This window comes from Mobula hypostoma, chromosome 4, assembly GCF_963921235.1.
Source record: "Mobula hypostoma chromosome 4, sMobHyp1.1, whole genome shotgun sequence".
Lineage (NCBI taxonomy): Eukaryota > Metazoa > Chordata > Chondrichthyes > Myliobatiformes > Myliobatidae > Mobula > Mobula hypostoma.
The window spans coordinates 201,644,797-201,664,163 of NC_086100.1; the positions used below are offsets into that span (position 1 = coordinate 201,644,797).

General features: G+C 45.9%; 1 protein-coding gene across 1 annotated transcript in view; it reads left to right on the forward strand.

Annotated features, from left to right (window-relative positions):
* The first annotated feature begins 816 nt into the window (after positions 1 to 816).
* mogs (mannosyl-oligosaccharide glucosidase) overlaps positions 817 to 19,367 on the forward strand; it is a 79,389-nt gene continuing 60,838 nt past the window's right edge. The window contains exon 1 of the mRNA XM_063047233.1: positions 817 to 944. The gene's annotated coding sequence lies outside the window, so the exon portion shown is untranslated. The remainder of the gene's footprint in view (positions 945 to 19,367) is intronic.

Genomic DNA, 19,367 nt, shown 5'->3' on the forward strand with positions numbered 1-19,367 from the left:
ACCAAGGGAGAGCAAGAGAGCGCAAGAAAGTGTGCGAGAGAGTGAGAGAGAGAGATTGTGAGAGAGAGCAAGAGTGAGTGCAAGAGATAGTGAGAGAAAGAGCGAGAGAGCGAGCAAGAGAGAAAGAGTATGAGAGAGTGCGAAAGAGCAAGGGGCAGTGTGAGAGTGAGAGAGAGAGCGCCATGGCAGAGTGTTCCAAAAAAAGAAATTATAAAACGTATTTTACCCCAGACTACACTAAAGTGTACCCCTGCCTAACAGGGATCAAAAATAATGACGGTGTTGCTCGCTGCACTGTTTGCAACAGTGACTTTTCTATTGCCCATGGTGGGTTAAGACAGTAAAAGACATGTTGAGGTGAGTTTAACAGGTGTCATTCGTTCATTAGCATCGCTAACGTTATTTAAACTAGCTGGCTAGCTGCTAAGGAGCTACTCTATTGCAGACATCCCACCTCTCCCGGAATCTCCCGCAAATTGTTGGTGCTACCTCCCTGAAATGAGTTTCTGCAGGGTGGGATGTCTGAAATCGGAAGTGGCCAGCTGAAGCTGTAGCAGACGACGAGTCGAATGGTCGGGTTTATTGTGCAGGAAAGTGCTGTCGAGCTCCATTCTTCCTGATTTTGTTAAATAGCTTGCTCCTGCTCCTAGTTTGGCCCTACTCCTCGCTGAATGGATTTCACTGCTGCCTCGCGGCTTTCCCGGATCAAGGCTTTCTCTGCATTTCTCCGAACACGCCGCTGCCCTGCCCTCGGCGCTTGACTCGGAGTGCGAGTCCTCCTAACAGCGGCTCTTGCCGACGCTGCTCTTGTCGGCAGTGAAGTGCCACTGGCTGCTTTGTGATTGGTGGAGTGAATGCTGCCTGGCCTGCGCTTACTCCGTGGGTCAGTGGGCTGCGATCCAGGCACCTGTCTGCATGAGGGCAACGCTCCGTCAGGGCAGGGGGTAAGTGCGGCACCAAAAACAGGGGCTCACAGGTCTACTTTACAACGGACGGTGTATGCTTGCAGTCCTTGGCCATCGCTGGGCTTTAGTCATCTCATCTGACATTTCACTTACTCGTAGATTACATTCCGGATACCTGTACCTATCAATCCCTTATTGAAAAAGGTGCTGGGAACATCTACAACACATGGATTTCTGTATCCATTGTCAGATAGTTTCCATTCTTTGGAGTACAGTCGTTGCATACCAATTCACATGGACTTTGATAAAGCTTTCGAGAAGGTCCCTCAAGGTAGGCTGTACCAAGACACCAAGACAGATTTTAAATTGGCATGGTCAGGGTAGTGGTTATGTCTGTGCCCACTGGTGTTCTGCAAGGATTGGTACTGGGCCCTTTAAACGAAAATGTACTGTGCTAATCAAAACCCACCTTATTTTCACTGACTTACAGTGCAAAGGCAGAATTACTGTAAATTGCAAAATAATTATTGCAAAAAAAAGGATGAATCATTCAGAAATCTGGAGGAATGAAGCTGTTCCTAAATTGTTGAGAATGGGTCAACAACTTAGCCTGCTGTACCTCCTGCCTGATGGTCATAACAAGAGTAAGGACACAAACATTGGTGGAGTTGTTGACAGTGAGTTGAGGAAGTTGTCAAACAATTCAATGAGATAGAGACCAGTTGGAAATATCAGCAGTTAAAAATAGCAGGTGCTGTTTAAGAACGGTACAGCACAGGAACAAGTACTTCAACCCACGATGTTATACTGAATTAGTTAAAGCAATAACTCCTGACGAGCTCATGCCACTTCCCTGCACATTGACCATATGCTTCCCTTGTCTGCTTATTCATGTGCCCGTCTAAGAGTCTCTTAATCACCCTGATATTAGCAGCCTCTTCCACTACTCCATCAGGGTGGGGGCATTCCAGGCCCCCATCACTCACTGAGTAAAATAATCACCTTCATACTTTTTCCCCCTCTCACCTTAAACACATGCCCTCCAATACGAGACATTTCAACCCTTGAGGAAAACTGGCAGTCTTCTCTATCTATGCCTTGCATAACTTTATAAATTTCCATCAAACCTCCCCTCTCCTTGGCCTCTGCCACTCTCAAAAAAAAACAGCCCAGCTTGTCCAACCTCTCATAGCACAGCATCCTGGTTAACCTCCAAAACCTCCATGAGGCCACCAAAACTCAATACAATAGCCTAACCAGAGCTTTATAAAGCAGTGATATAATTTTCCATCTCTTGAACTTAATCCCTCAACTAATAAAGGGAAGAATCCTGTCAACCTGTGCAGCCACTTTTATGGAGCTACCTACCTGGACACATGATGCCTCTGTTCAGGATCCTGACATTAACTGTGTACTCTTCCTTTATGTTTGACCTCCTGAAGTGTAGCACATCACAGTTGCCTGGATTAAACTCCATCTGTCATTCTCCACCCATACCTGCAAATACCTGCTGAATCGCTTAGCGATTCTTTAATCCACAAATTTTTGTGTCATCTAAACTTTCTGAGCCACCTTACCATATTTTCATATGACAAACAAGAGGCCCCAATACAAATCCCTGCAGAACACCTCTAGTCACAGACCACTATCCAGAACACCTCTGTTTTCCATGGAAAAAATACCAATATTGAATCCAATCAACCGAGTCACTATAGATCCTATGCATCCTAATGTCCTGGATGAGCCTACCGTGTGAGACCCTATCATATGCCTTACAAAAATCTATGTAGACAACATCCACTGCTCTGTCTTCATCAATCACCTTTGTCATGTCTTTGATGAAATGTCTCAGATTGGTCAGGCATGATCTGTCCTGCACAAAGTCATGCCAACTGTCCTTAATTACACCATGCTTTTACAAATGTCTATAAACCTGATCCCTAAGAATCCTCTCAGTTGTGGGAAAGTTATTGGAAGGCAGTCTAAGGGACCAGATACAAATATATATTTGGATAGATATGGACTGATTAAGGATGGTCAGCATGGCTTTGTGAGTGTTAGGTCAAGTCCAACCAATCTTCAAAAGTTATTCTGGGGAAGTTACCAGGAAAGTAGATGAAGGCAAGGCAGTGGATGTTGTCTACATGGACCTTTGTAAGACATTTGACAAGGTCACACATGGGAGGTTGGTCAACAAGGTTCAGCTGCTTGGCATTTAAGGTGAGTTAGTAAGTTGGATTAGACATTGGCTTTGGGGGAGAAGCCAGATTGTAGTAGATGGTTGCCTGTCTGAGTGGAGGCCTGTGATTAGTGGAGTGCCACAGGAATTGATGCTGGCTCCGTTTAGTGTATCATCTGTATCAATGATCTGGATGGTAATGTGGTTAACTGGATCAGCAAATTTGCAGATGACACCAAGATTGGAGGTGTAGTGAACAGTGAGGAAGGCTATCCTGCCTTGCGGAGGCATCTGGACCAGCTGGGAAAATGGGCTGAAAAATGACAGATGGAAATTAATACAGACGAGTGCAAGGTGTTCACTTTGGTCTTGTGCAGTGAATGGTAGAGCACTGAGGGATGTGGTAGAACAAAGGCATCTGGGAATACAGGTCCATAGTTCAGTGGCATCACAGTTAGGAGGGTCGCAAAGAAAGCTTTTGGAACATTGACCCTCATAAATCCAAGTATTGGATACAGGAGACGGGATGTTATGTTGAAGTTGTATAAGATGTTGGTCTATCCTAATTTAGATTATTGTGTGCAGATTTTGGTCACCTGCCTACAGAAAAGATGTAAACAAGGTTGACAGTGCAGAAAAAAATTACAAGGATGTTGCCGGGTCTGGAGGACCTGAGTTATTAGATTAGATTCAACTTTATTGTCATTGTGCCGAGTACAGATACAAAGCCAATAAGATGCAGTTAGCATCTAACTAGAAATGCAAAGAATAGTGTTATTTACAAAATAACTGCGAATAAAAAGTAAGTGCTACAGCACACAAATATAAAAGTACTGATTCAGTACAATACAGATGCAATACTGCTTAGCGCTGTGATGTGAGGTTCAGCAGCGTCACAGCCTCAGGGAAGAAACTCTTCCTTTGCCTGCTGGTGTGGGAGCGGAGGCTCCTGTAGCACCTACTGGATGGGAGGAGAGTAAAAAGTCCATGGTTAGGGTGAGATGCATCCTTGATAATGCTTTTCGCCCTGCCCAGGCAGCGTTTATGGTAAATGTTCTCAATGGTGGGCAGTTGGGTGCCAATAATCCGCTGGGCAGTTTTCACCACACGCTGGAGTGCTTTGTGGTCCGATACGGGACAATTGCCGTACCACACTGAGATGCAGTTGGTGAGTATGCTCTCAGTGGTACAGCAGTAAAAGTCCGTCAGTATCCTGGGACAGAGGTGAGCTTTTTTTTGATCAGGATGGAGGAGTTCGGGGACCAGGCCTCGGAAATGTGGACACTAAGGAATTTGAAGCTTGATACACGCTCCACTACAGCTCTGTTGATGTAGATGGGGACGTGAGTGTGGCTCCTAGCATGCCTGAAGTCCACAATGATCTCCTCGGTCTTCTGGGTGTTAAAGGCCAGGTTGTTGTCAGCACACTACGTGGCTAGGTGCTGGACCTCGTCCCTGTAGGCCGTCTCGTCATCCCCTCTGATCAGGCCAACCACTGTGGTGTTGTCTGCGAACTTGATTATGGAGTTAGAACCGTCTACAGGAACGCAGTCATAAGTGAAAAGGGAGTACAGAAGAGGGCTCAGCACACAGCCTTGAAGCACACTGGTGTTCACGGTGAGAGTGGAGGAGGAGAGGTTGTCTAACTTAACTGATTGGGGTCTGTTGGTCAGAAAGTCCAAGGTCCAATTGCAGAGGGAAGAGCTGATACCAAGCTGGTGAAGTTTGGCGATCACAGTATTGAATGCCGAACTAAAGTCAATGAACAACATTCTGATGTAAGAGTTGGGGCTGTCCAGGTGGGTCAGGGCAGAGTGAAGTGCCGTGGAGATGGCATCCTCTGATGACCTGTTGGTGCAATAGGCAAATTGATGGGGGTCCAGGGTGGTGGACAGACAGGATTTCAGATGTCATAGAACCAGTCTCTCAAAGCACTTTGCAATGATTGGGGTAAGTGCAACTGGACGTAAGTCATTCAGGCCCGTGGCAATTAAAAGGAAATATTGAATAGGTTGGGACTATTCTTTAGAAGTAGAAGATTGAGAGGCGATTTGATAGAGGTATACAAAATTATGAGGGGTATATGTAAGGTAAATGCAAACAGGCTTTTTCCACTGAGGTTGGGTCATGGGTTAAGAGTGAAAGGTGAAATGTTTAAGGGGAACATGAGGGGAAACTTGTTTTCTCGGGGTGTGAGTGTGAAATGACCTGCCAGCACAAGTGTTCCATGCAAGCTCGATTTCAACATTTATGAGAAGTTTAGATAGCTACATGGATAGTAGGGACATGGAGAGCTATGGTCCAGGTGCAGGTCATTGGGAGCAGGCAGTTTAAATAGTTTTGGCGTGGACTAAAGGGGCCGAAGGGCCTATTTTTGTGCTGTACTTCTCTATGACTCTCAATTAGTCTCCCTACCACTGACGTGTCATTCACTAGTCTATAAAACATAGCGCACTACCACACTGAAACAGTCCCTGCTGAACTCATACTTTGCCTTGTCCCATCAACCACACCTGGACTATAGCCATCCATTCCCTACCCATCCAAATATTTATCCAAATATCTCTTATATTTTCATAGAACATAGAAAATCTACAGCACATTACAGGCCCTCAGCCCACAATGTTGTGCCGACTATGTAACCTACTCTCGAAACTGCCTAGGATTTTCCTACTGCATAGCCCTCTATTTTTCTAAGCTCCATGTACCTATCTAAGAGTCTCTTAAAAGACCCTATTGTATCCACCTCTACCGTCTTCGGTGGCAGTGCATTCCACACACCTACCACTCTCTCTATAGCATTCACATAATTCCCGTAATGTGACCAGAACTGAATAAGTTTATCCCTATTTCCCTTGAGCGAGAAAACAATAAAAACAATATTAGTGACCAACCAGTCTTCCAGCACCATCCATTAGTGGTGAAGATGTGAAGAAGTTTGTCAAGGGCCCAGCAGTCTCACCTCTCACCTCTCTTAATAACCTGAGGTATCTCCCATGGGGATGTAGCCATCTTAATATTTTTCAAAACATCCAACACTATCAGAATCAAGTTTATTATCACCGGCGTGTGATGTGAAATTTGTTAATTTGCGGCAGCAGTTCAATGCAATACATAATCTAGCAGAGAGAGAAAATAATAATAATAAAATAAAACCTAATAAATAAACAAGTAAATCAATCACATATATTGAATAGATTTTTTAAAAATGTGCAAAAACAGAAATACTGTATATTTAAAAAAAGTGAGATAGTGTCCAAAACTTCAATGTCCATTTAGGAATCAGATGGCAGAGGGGAAGAAGCTGTTCCTGAATGGCTGAGTGTGTGCCTTCAGGCTTCTGTATCTCCTACCTGATGGTAACGGTGAGAAAAGGGCATGGCCTGGGTGCTGGAGGTCCTTAATAATGGACGCTGCCTTTCTGAGACCCTGCTCCCTAAAGATGTCCTGGGTACTTTGTAGGCTAGTGCCCAAGATGGAGCTGACTAGCTTTACAACCTTCTTTCTTTATCTTGTAATGCCCTAGCATCAACGTTCCCTCTAATTTTTTTTTACAGCTGGCATGGACCAACCATTGCTCTGAGCAGGAAATTTTTACATGGTCCAAAAACTGCGCAGCTGACTTTTTTTGTAATATGCATACTATGGATAGATGAGGAGCAGAGTTAGAAGGTGGGAGAAGGAAGGGAGAAACATAAGGTGATAGGTGAAACTGGGAGGGAGAGATGAAATAGAGCTTTGAGAAGTTGACTGGTATAAGAGATACCGGGCTCTAATAGGAGAGGAAGAAGGAAAGGGGGGGGGGGGGGAAGGAGCACCAGAGAGCGGCAACAGGTCCTATACTCAATACGTTGGTTTATGAAAGCCAGTGTACCAAAAGCTTTCTTTACAACTATCTACCTATTTCATGACTTTCAAGGAATTATGGATCTGTATCCCCAGATCCCACTGCAGTGTCTTACTAATCACTGTATAAGTCCTTCCTTGGTTTATCCTCCCAAAGTGCAATGCCTCATTTGTGAGACCATTTTTCCATTTGGTCCAGATCCCACTGCAAGCTTTGATAGTCTTCCTCATTGTCTACAACATTCTGAATCTTATCATCATCTGCAAATTTGCTGGTCCTGTTTACCACATTATGATCTAAATCATTAATATCGGATGACAAACAACAATGGACCTTGTACTGACACCTATGGCACACCACTAATCACCGACTTCAAGTCAGTGGGGCAACCAACTGCTACAACTCTGGCTGATCCCACTAAGCCAGGGTTGCATCAAGTTCACTACTTCACCCTGAATGCCATGCGACTTAACCTTCCGGAGCAGTCTCCCATGACTAGGGGTCATGGGTTAAGGATGAAAAGTGAAATGTTTAAAGGAAACATGAAGGGGTAACTTCACTCTGAGGGTGTTGTGAATGTGGAACGAACTGCCAGCGGTAATGGTGGATGCAGTTTCAATTTCAACATTTTAAGAGGATTGGATAGGTAAGTGGATGGGAGGGTTGTGGAGGGCTATGGTCAAGGAGCAGGTTGATGGAACTAGACAGTTTAATAGTTCGCTGCTTTAGTGCTCTATGACTCTTGTGACTTTTTGCATAAATGTAGAAATCGTCCACCACCTTTTCTTCATCAACTTTCCTGGTGACCTCCTTGAAAAACTACATAAGTATTGTTTAGACTCAACCTACCACGCACAGAGCCATAAACAAGGGAAAATCTGCAGATGCTGGAAATCTGAGCAACACAGACAAAATGCTGGAGGAGCTCAGCAGGCCAGGCAGCATCTATGGAAAAAAGTACAGTCGACGTTTTGGGCCAAAACCCTCCAACAGGACCAGAGAAAAAAAGCTGAGGAGTAGATTTAAAAGGTGGGGAGGGGGAGAGAGAAAGAGAGAAACAGCAGGGGTCAGGTGAAGGGATGAAGCAAAGAGCTGGGAAGTTGATTGGTGAAAGAGACAGAAGGCCATAGAGGAAAGAAAAAAGGGGAGAAGCACCAGAGTGAGGTGATTGGCAGGCAAGAAGATAAGGTGAGAGAGGGAAAGGGGGATGTGAAATGTTTAAGGGGTGGGGTGGGGGGCATTACTGGAAGTTTGAGAAACCGATGTTCATGCCGTCAGGTTGGAGGCTACCCAAACGGAATATAAAGTGTTGTTCCTTCAGCCTAAGTGTGGTCTCATCACGACAGTGGAGGAGGCCAAGGATTGACATATCGGAATGGGAATGGAAAGTGGAATTAAAATGGGTGGCCACTGGGAGATCCCACTTGTTCTGGCGAATGGAGTGATCTCCCACAAAACAATGTTGACTATCCCTCATCAGGTCCTGTCTATCCAATACTTACACATATATCTTGTCCCTTAAAATGCTTTCCAATAATCTACCTATTGCAATAACAGGCTCACCAGCCTAAAATTTCCCAGTTTATTCTTAGAACCTTTCTTGAGCAATGGAACAACATTTGCTACCCTCCAGTCTTCTGGCAACCCACTCATGACTAAGTATGTTCAAAATATCTTTGCAATTTCTGCACTAGCCTCTCAAGGTCTGAGGGGACATCTTGTCAGGCCTTAGGGAGTTATCCACCCTAATTCACTTCAAGACAGCCAGCACCACCTCTTCTGTAATCTGGATATGGTCTGTGACCTCACTATTCCTTTTCCTCAGTTCAATTGTCTGTGTCTAGCTCTAGAGTAAATACAAATGTAAAAAAAATAATTTAAAATCTTTCCCATTTCTTTTGGCTCTAAGCTAGGTGACTACACTGATCTTCAAGATGAACTTTGTCCCTTGCAATGCTTTTGCTTTTAATATTACATTAGAAACCCTTGGGATTCTCTTTGATTTATTGAGTCAATGGTAAGGAAGGCAAATGCAATATTAGCATTCATTTCAAGAGGGACAGAATATAAGAGGTTTATAAGACATTGGTCAGACTGCACTTGGAGTATTGTGGGCAATTTTGTGCCCCTTGTCTAAGAAAAGATGTACTGCCGTTGAGAGGGTCCAAAGAAAGTTCACAATAATGATTCTTTGTACGTGGCCTACCAGCGGCGTCAACAGAGCTTTACCAAGAGGGATTTCTCGCAGATCGGCGGCGGTTATTTAAAGGGAGCTTCGAGAGCATTTGTCCATTGTACGTGACCTATCAGCAGCTATAACCGGAGCACCAATCGTGAGTTAGTTAGCAGGGAAGGTTCAGGCATAAAAGGGAGACACGGCCAAGCGGAGTGGTCATCGACGGAGTGATCTGAGGCAGAGTGGTAGGGCTTTGGCTCATTCGGACTTTGCAGATAACGGTTTGAGGTGAGGTAAGTTACCTGTGAGTAATAGAAACAGGAATAATGTCTGTGAGGCCGGTGTTTTGTACTGGGTGTCAGATGTGGGATGTCCGGGAGACTCCCAGCCTTCCCGATGGCCACCTCTGCGCCAGGTGCGTAGAGCTGCAGCTCCTTCAGGACCGGGTTAGGGAATTGGAGCTGCAGTTTGATGACCTTCCTCTGGTCAGGGAAAGTGAGGAGGTGATAGAAAGGAGCTATAGGAAAGTAGTCACACCGGGGACTTGGGAGACAGATAAGTGGGTAACAGTCAGGAGAGGGAAGGGCAGGAGTCAGGTACTAGAGAGTACCCCTGTGGCTGTCCCCTTTAACAATAGGTACTCCTGTTTGAGTACTTTTGGGGGGGACGGCCTACTTAGGGAAAGCAACAGTGGCCGCGACTCTGGCACAGAGTCTGGCCCTGAGGCTCAGAAGGGTAGGGAAAGGAAGAGGAAGGCAGTAGTGAAAGGGACTCTATGGTTAGGGGGTCAGACAGGCGATTCTGTGGACGCAGGAAAGGAACACAGATGGTAGTTTGCATCCTAGGTGCCAGGGTCTAGGACGTTTCTGATCACATCCACGATATCCTGAAGTGGAAAGGTGAACAGCCAGAGGTTGGTACATGTTGGTACCAATGACATAGGTAGGAAAAGGGAGGAGGTTCTGAAAACAGACTACAGGGAGTTAGGAAGGAAGTTGAGAAGCAGGACCTCAAAGATAGTAATCTCTGGATTACTGCCTGTGCCACGCAACAGTGAGTATAGGAATAGAGTGAAATGGAGGATAAGTGCGTGGCTGAGGGATTAGAGCAGGGGACAGGGATTCAGATTTCTGGATCATTGGGACCTCCGTTGGGGTTGACATGACGTGTACAAAAAGAACGGGTTGCACTTGAATCCGAGGGGGACCAATATACTACCAGGGAGGTTTGCTAAGTCAATTGGGGAGAGTTTAAACTAGAATCGCTGGGGGGTGAGAATCGAACTGAAGAGACAGAGGAAGGGGCAGTTGGCTCACAATTAAAGAAAGCTTGGAGGCAGTGTGAGAGAGAAGATAGGCAGGTGATAGAAAAGGGATACACTCAGACTGATGGTTTGAGATGTGTATTTTAACACAAGAAGCACCTTGAACAAAACGGATGAGCGTAGAGCGTGGATCAGCACTTGGAGCTATGATGTTGTGGTCATTACTGAGACTTGGATGGTTCGGGGCAGTAATGGTTACTGAGAGTGCCAGGCTTTAGATGTTTCAGAAAAGACAGGGAGGGAGGCAAAAGAGGTGGGGGCATGGCACTGCTGATCAAAGATAGTGTCACAGCTGTAGAAAAGGAGGAAGTCATGGAGGAGTTATCTTCGGAGTCTCTGTGGGTAGAAGTTAGAAACAGGAGGGGGTCAATAACTCTACTAAGTGTTTTTTATAGGCCACCCAATAGAAACAGGGGCATCAAGGAGCAGATTGGGAGACAGATTCTGGAAAGGTGCAATAATAACAGGGTTGTCGTGGTGGGAGGTTTTAATTTCCCAAATATTGATTGGCATTTCCCTAGAGCAAGGGCTTAGACGGGGTGGAGTTTGTTAGGTGTATTCAGGAAGGTTTCCTGACAAAATATGTAGATAAGCCTACAAGAGGAAAGGCCATACTTGATCTGGTATTGGGAAATGAACCTGGTCAGGTGTCAGGTCTCTCAGTGAGAGAGCATTTTGGAGATAGTGATCACAATTCTATCTTTAATTGGGGTAAGAGGGTTTATGAGGCTATCAGGCAGGAACTTGGAAGCATAAATTGGGAACAGATATTCTCAGGAAAATGTATGGCAGAAATGTGGCAAGTGTTCAGGGATTGTTTGCGTGGCGTTTTGCATAGCTACATTCCAATGAAACAGAAAGAATGGTAGGGTACAGGAACCATCGTGTACTTCAGTATTCACTGCTGAAAAGGATCTTGGCGATTGTAGGGATGATTTACAGCGGACTGAAAAGCTTGAGCATGTAGACATTAAGATAGAGTATGTGCTGGAGTTTTTGGAAAACATCAAGTGGGATAAGTCTTCTGAACCGGAGGGGATGTACCCCAGGCAACTGTGGGAGGCAAGGGAGGAGATTGCTGAGCCTCTGGCAATGATCCTTGTATCATCAATGGGGACGGGAGAGGTTCCAGAGGATTGGAGGGTTGCAGATATTGTTCCCTTGTTCAAGAAAGGGAGTATAGATAGCCCAAGAAATTATAGACCAGTGAGTCTTGGTAAGTTGATGGAGAAGATTCTGAAAGACAGGATTTATGAGCATTTGGAGAGGCATAATATGATTAGGAACTGTCAGCATGGCTTTGTCAAAGGCAGGTCGTGCCTTTTGAGACTGATTGAATTTTTTGAGCATGTGAGCAAATACATTGATGAAGGAAGAGCAGTAGATGTAGTGTGTATGGATTTCAGCAAGGCATTTGATAAGGTACCCCATACAAGGCTTATTGAGAAAGTAAGGAGGCATGGGATCCAAGGGGATATTGTTTTGTGAATCCAGAACTGGCTTGTTCACAGAAGGCAAAGAGTGGTTGTAGATGTGTCATATTCTGCATGGAGTTCAGTGACCAGTGGTGTGCCTCAGGGATCTGTTCTGGGACCCCTACTCTTCGTGATTTTTATAAATGACCTGGATGAGGAAGTGGAGGGATGGGTTAGTAAATTTGCTGATGACACCAAGGTTGGGGGTGTTGTGGATAGTGTGGAGGGCTGTCAGAGGTTACAGCAGGACATTGATAGGATGCAAAACTGGGCAGAGAACTGGGAGATGGAGTTCAACCCAGATAAGTGTGAGGTGGTTCATTTTGGGAGGTCAAATATGGCAGAATATAGTATTAATGGTAAGACTTTTGTCAGTGTGGTGGATCAGAGGGATCTTGGGGTCTAAGTCCATAGGACACTCAAAGCTGCTACACAGGTTGATTCTATGGTTAAGAAGGCATACAGTGCATTGGCCTTCATCGACCTTGGGATTGAGTTTAAGAGCTGAGATGTAATGTTACAGCTACATAGGGCCCTTGTCGGAACCCACTTGGATTACTGTGCTCAGTTCTGGTCACCTCACTACAGGAAGGATGTAGAAACCATAGAGAGGGTGCAGAGGAGATTTACAAGGATATTGTCTGGATTGGGGAGCATGCCTTCTGAGAATAGGTTGAGTGAACTCGGCCTTTTCTCCTTGGAGTGGCAGAGGATGACAGGTGACCTGATAGAGGTGTATAAGATGATGAGAGGCATTGATCGTGTGGATAGTCAGAGGCTTTTTCCTGGGGCTGAAACGGCTAACGTGAGAGGGCACAGTTTTAAGGTGCTTGGAAGTAGGTACAGAGGAGATGTCGGGGGTAGGTTTTTTACTCAGAGAGTGGTGAGTGCTTGGAATGCACTTGCCTTCCTTACTCAAGCTGCAAGTTAACCTTTAGGGAATCCTGCAAAAGGACTCCCAAGTCCCTTTGCAGTTCTGATTTTTGAATTTTCTATGACTGTTTAGAAAACAGTCATAGAACATGACAGCACAGAAATAAGTCATTCAGCTCATCTAGTCTGTGCCAAACCACTAATCTGCCTCTTCCCATCGGTCTGCACCTGGGCCATAGCTTCTATAACCCTCCTCCCCGTGTGCTTGCCCAAACCTCTCTTAGATGTTGAAATTGAACCAGCACTTGGTCTGGCAGCTCGTTTCACACTCTCACTTCCTCCTGAGTAAAGAAGTTCCTCCTCATGTTTCCCTTAAACATTTCACCTTTTACCCTTAACCCATAACTTCTTGTTGTAGTCTCACCCAACTTCAGAGGGAAAATGCAAGCAGGGTTTTTCCAATCTATACCCCTCATAATTTTGTAGACCTCTATCAAATCTCTCATCAATCTTCTACATCCTAGGGAATAAAGTCCTGATCTATTCAGCCTTTCCCTATAACTCAGGTCCTCCAGTCCTGGCAACATCCACGTAAATTTTCTCTGTAATCTTTCAGCCTTATTGACATCTTTCCTCTAGGTAGGAGACAATATTGCAAATTAGGCCTCATATATAACTTCAACATAACAACCCAACTCCTGCTCTCCTTTTGACACCCTTTTCAAGGAATTATGGATCTATATTCCCAGATCCCTCTATTCTACTACAGTCTTCAGTGCCCTACCACTCACTGTGTAAGACTTACCCTGGTTGGTCTTCCCAAAGTACAACACCTCTCACCTGTTTACATTAAATCCCATCTATTATTTTTCAGCCCATTTTTCCAGCTGGTCCAGATCTTGCTGCAAGAATTGGTAGTCTTTCTTGCAGTCTACTATACCCCCAGTCTTGGTGCCATCTGCAAATTTGCTGATCCAATTTACCTCATTATGATGCAGATCGTTGATGTACGTTTGTAGATGACAAACTACAACAGACCCAGCACTGACCCCTGTGGTATATCACTAGTCACAGCCCTCCAGTCAGAGAGGCAACCATCTTACTACCCCTCTCTGGCTTCTACCGCAAAGCCAAAGTATAATTCAATTTGCTACCTTATCTTGAGTGCCAAGCAACTAAGCCACCTTGACCAGCCTCCCATGCGGGACTTTATCAAAGGCCTTACTAAAGTCCATGAAGACAACATCCATGCCTTGCCTTCATCTTATTTTGGCAATTTCCTCATAAAAGTTTATAAGATTGGTTAGATGCGACTTACCATGGACAAAGTCATGTTGACTATCCTGAATCAGTCCGTGCCTCTATCCAAATACTTACATATTGGGTCCCTTGGAATACCTTCCAATAGCTTTCAAAGTTCAAAGTACATTTATTATCAAAATATGTATACTATATACAATCAATGCACACAGAACGCTGGAGGAACTCAGCAGGCCAGGCAGCATCTATGGAAAAGAGTACAGTCAACATTTCAGGCAGACACCCTTCAGCAGGACTGGAGAAAAAAAGATGAGGAGTCAGAGTAAGAAAGTGGGGAAAGGAAAGGAAGAACCACAAGGTGATACGTAAACTGGGAAGTGGGGAGTGAAGTAAAGAGCTGGGAAGTTGATTGGTGAAAGAGATACCGGGCTGGAGAATGGGGAAACTGGTACAGGTGTCTCCCGCTGTACAAACATTCGCTTTTACGAAACATTAGTACCTGTTTTTGCTAGCTGAAAGAGGATTTTCACATTTACAAAAAGAGATGCCAGCTTTAAACTTATGTTTACCCCAAGAAAGACTACCATGACCATGAAGCCTTGCCCGGGCAGGTGTGTACGCATGTGTGCACGTGCCGATTTTTTTCTGTAAATCGGTTTTGGCTAACTCTTCCCAATTCTGTTAAGTGAAACTACACTGCACATACATTATTTCTACTTTGTATAGGTTGTGTATTTATCGTATCATTCCTGCTTTTACTATATGTTAGTGTTATCTTAGGTTTTATGTGCCATTTGGTAGGTTTTTTTTGGGTCTGGGAACACTCAAAAATTTTTCCCATATAAATTAATGGTAATTGCTTCTTTGCTTTACGCCATTTCGGCTTACGAACGGTTTCATAGGAACGCTCTACCTTTGGATAGCGGGGGAAACCTGTAGAGGATATAAGGCCATGGAAGAAAGAAAAGGGGAGGAGCTCCAGAGTGAGGTGATAAGGTGAGAGAGGGAAATTATAATGGAGAAGGGGGGAGGGGCATTACCAGTAGTTTAAGAAATCGAAGTTCATGCCATATGGCTGGAAGCTACCCAGACAGGATATAGGTGTTGCTCCTCCAACTTGAGTGTAGTCTCATCATGACAGTAGAGGGGGCCATGGTCTGACATGTCGGAATGGGAAGTGGAATTAAATGGATGATCACTGGGAGCTCCCTCTGTTTCAGGCGGACAGCGTAGGTGCTCAGCGGATTTGTATTCCAGTCTATGTCGAGTCTCACTGATATATAGGAAGCCACAACGGGAGCATTGGACACAGTATATGACCCCAGCAGACTCACAGGTGAAGTGTCACCTCACCTAGGAGGTCTGTTCAGGGCCCTGAATGGTGGTAAGGGAGGAGGTGTAGGGGCAGGTGTAGCACTTCATCTGCTTGCAAGAATAAGTGCTGTGAAGGAAATCAGTGGGGAGGGATGAATGGACAAGGAGCGATCCCTGCGGAAAGCAGAATGTGGGGAGGGGGGAAGGAAAGATGTGCTTGGTGGTGGGATCCCTCTGGAGATGGTGGAAAGTTATGGAGAATTATGTGTTAGACGTGGAGGCTGATGCGATATAGGTGAGGTCAAGAGGAACACTATCCCTGGTGGGATGGCAGAAGGATGGGGTGAGGGCAGACGCGCGAAATGGAAGGGATACAGTTGAGGACATCATTGATGGTGGAGGGAAGTCCCTTTCTTTGAAGAAGAACATCTCCTTAGTTCTGCAATGAAACACCCCATCCTGAAAGCAGATGCGGCAAAGACGGAGGAGTTGCGAGAAGGGGACAGTGTTTTTACAAGTAACAGGGTGGGAAGAGATATTGTCCAGGTAGCTGAGAGTGTCGGTGTGTTTATTATAGATTAGTAAACAGAGAGATCAAGAAAGGTGGTGTCGGAAATGGACCAGGTAAGTTTGAGGGCAAGGTGAAAGTTGGAGGCAAAATTGATGAAGTCGACGAGATCCGCATGTATGCAGGTCGCAGCACCAATGCAGTCATCGAAGTAGCATAGGAAAAGTTGGGGAACGATACCAGTGTAGGTTTGGAACATAGACTGTTCCACGTAGCCGAAAACAGGCAGGCATAGCTGGGACCCATGCGAGTGTCCATGGCTACACCTTTTGTTTGAAGGAAGTGGGAGGAGCCGAAGGAGAAATGAATAAGAGTGAGGACAAGTTCCATCAGACAGAGGAGAGTGGAGGAGAACTGGTTGGATCTGGTGTCCAGAGAGCTTTGTGACCTTTCTGGTGAGGGATGGAGGTGTATTGGGACTGGATGTCCACAGTAAAAATAAGATGATTGGGGCCAAGGAACTTGAAATCATTGAAAAGATAAGGAGCATGTGAAGTGTCATGGACGTAGGTGGGAAGCGACTGGATGGGGGGTGGGGGGGGAGATATGCAGAAGTGAGTTCAGAGGGGCAGGAACAACAGAAACAATGAGTCTTAAGTGGACAGGCAGGTTTGTGGATCTTGGGTAGGAGGTAGAAACGGGAGGTGCGGGAACCATGAGGTTGGTGACAGTGGATGGGAGATCTCCAGAGTTAATAAGGTCACTGATGGTGTGGGAGACAATGGCCTGGTGCTCCTCAGTGGGGTCCTGTTTGAGGGGTAAGAAAGAGGAGGTGTCTGACAGTTCTTGCCAGTCCACAGCAAGTTAGAGGTCTGTCCTCCAGACTACTACAGTACCCCTTTATCTGTGTGTTTGATGGTGAGGTTAGGATTATTGTGGAGAGAGTAGAGGCAAGTGCTTTTGAAAGGAGTGAGGTTGGAATTGGAGAGTTGAGATGGTTAATGTCCCATCGGCAGTTGGCAATGAAAAGATCCAGAGCAGGTAAAAGACCAGAACAGGGTGTCCAGGAAGAGGAGGAGGGCTAAAGGTGGGAGAAGAGGTCATCAGTGCAGGGTGGAGATTGTACCATATGGAATCTTGGGATTCATCTCCTTACAGGCAGCCACAAAACAAAGAAACCCAACAGAAGCAACACACATCAAAGTTGCTGGTGAACACAGCAGGCCAGGCAGCATCTCTAGGAAGAGGTACAGTCGACATTTCGGGCCGAGACCCTTCGTCAGGACTAACTGAAAGAAGAGATAGTAAGAGATTTGGAAGTGGGAGGGGGAGGGGGAGATCCAAAATGATAGGAGAAGACAGGAGGGGGAGGGATGGAGCCAAGAGCTGGATAATTGATTGGCAAAAGGGATACGAGAGGATCATGGGACAGGAGGCCCAGGGAGAAAGAAAAGGGGGAGGGAGGAAAACCCAGAGGATGGGCAAGGGGTACAGTGAGAGGGACAGAGGGAGAAAAAGGAGAGAGAGAGAAAGAATGTGTGTATATAAATAAATAACGGATGGGGTATGAGGGGGAGGTGGGGCATTAGCGGAAGTTTGAGAAGTCAATGTTCATGCCATCAGGTTGGAGGCTGCCCAGACGGAATATAAGGTGTTGTTCCTCCAATTTGAATGTGGCTTCATCTTTACAGTAGAGGAGGCCGTGGATTGACGTATCAGAATGGGAATGGGATGTGGAATTAAAATATGTGGCCACTGGGAGATCCTGCTTTCTCTGGTGGACAGAGCGTAGGTGTTTGGCGAAACGATCTCGCAGTCTGCATCGGGTCTCGCCAATATATAGAAGGCCACATCGGGAGCACCGAACGCAGTATATCACCCCAGCCGACTCACAGGTGAAGTGTCGCCTCACCTGGAAGGACTGTCTGGGGCCCTGAATAGTGGTAAGGGAGGAAGTGTAAGGGCATGTGTAGCACTTGTTCCGCTTACAAGGATAAATGCCAGGAGGGAGATCAGTGGGGAGGGATGGGGGGGGACGAATGGACAAGGGAGTCGCATAGGAAGCGATCCCTGCGGAAAGCGGTGGGGGGGGGAGGGAAAGGTGTGCTTAGTGGTGGAATCCCCCCTTGGAGGTGGCGGAAGTTACGGAGAATAATATGTTGGACCCGGAGGCTGGTGGGGTGGTAGGTGAGGACAAGGGGAACCCTGTTCCTAGTGGGGTGGCGGGAGGATGGAGTGAGAGCAGATGTGCGTGAAATGGGGGAGATTCGTTTGAGAGCAGAGTTGATGGTGGAGGAAGGGAAGCCCCTTTCTTTAAAAAAGGAGGACATCTCCTTCGTCCTGGAATGAAAAGCCTCATCCTGAGAGCAGATGCGGCGGAGACGGAGGAATTGCGAGAAGGGGATGGCATTTTTGCAAGAGACAGGGTGAGAAGAGGAATAGTCCAGATAGCTGTGAGAGTCAGTAGGCTTATAGTAAACATCAGTAGATAAGCTGTCTCCAGAGATAGAGATAGAAAGATCAAGAAAGTGGAGGGAGGTGTCGGAAATGGACCAGGTAAACCTGAGGGCAGGGTGAAAGTTGGAGGCAAAGTTAATGAAGTCAACAAGCTCAGCATGCGTGCAGGAAGCAGCACGAATGCGGTCGTCGATGTAGCGAAGGAAAAGTGGGGGACAGATACCAGAATAGGTTTGGAACATAGATTGTTCCGGGGGGACTTCCGGGTCATCAAGGGAATGGCGGCGTAAGGAAAAGGTCTCTCAACAAAAAAGAAGGTAAACTGCCCCAAAATCGAATTTAGACAAATACTTAATATTGCATAACTATATTAATAAAAGGGGCAAGGATGATGTCTAAGAACAAGAATAAAAAGTCCGCTTCGAAGGCTGATAAACACAAAGAGATGCAGCAAGGCGACGGGCCTAGCTCCCCCACGGCAAGCCAGGACGGAGAGAATGAGGGGGAATCGGTGACTCTGTCTTTGATTCTCGGAGAGATTCGCGAGTTCCGACAAGATAACAGCAAACAGCTGGAAGATATTAAAGGAGAAATAGTAAAAACTAACTCGCGGATAGATGAAGCCGAAGCGAGGATTGTTGGAGTTGAAGAGAAGCTACAAAATGCCGAGGAAGTGATAGCAGAAATGCTGAAGCTACAAGACCAGCTCCAGTGGAAACTAATAGATCAAGAAGGCCGCTTGAGAAGGGAAAATGTGAGGATCTTCGGAGTTCCCAAAGGAACCGAAGGTAAACCCGGATTGATGATTCCCTTCGTGGAGAAGCTGCTTAGAGAGAACCTTGATATACCGGCCGCAAAAGACCTACAGATAGAAAGGGCTCACCGCGCGTTGGCACCACAGCCTCCGGCAGGCGCCCAGCCCAGATCGATTCTGATCAGATTTCTCAGTTACAGAATGAAGGAAGAGGTGCTTAAAAGAGCATGGCAAAAGAAAGGTTTCATGTGGAACAACTGCAAAATCAGTTTAGACCACGACTACGCACCGGGGA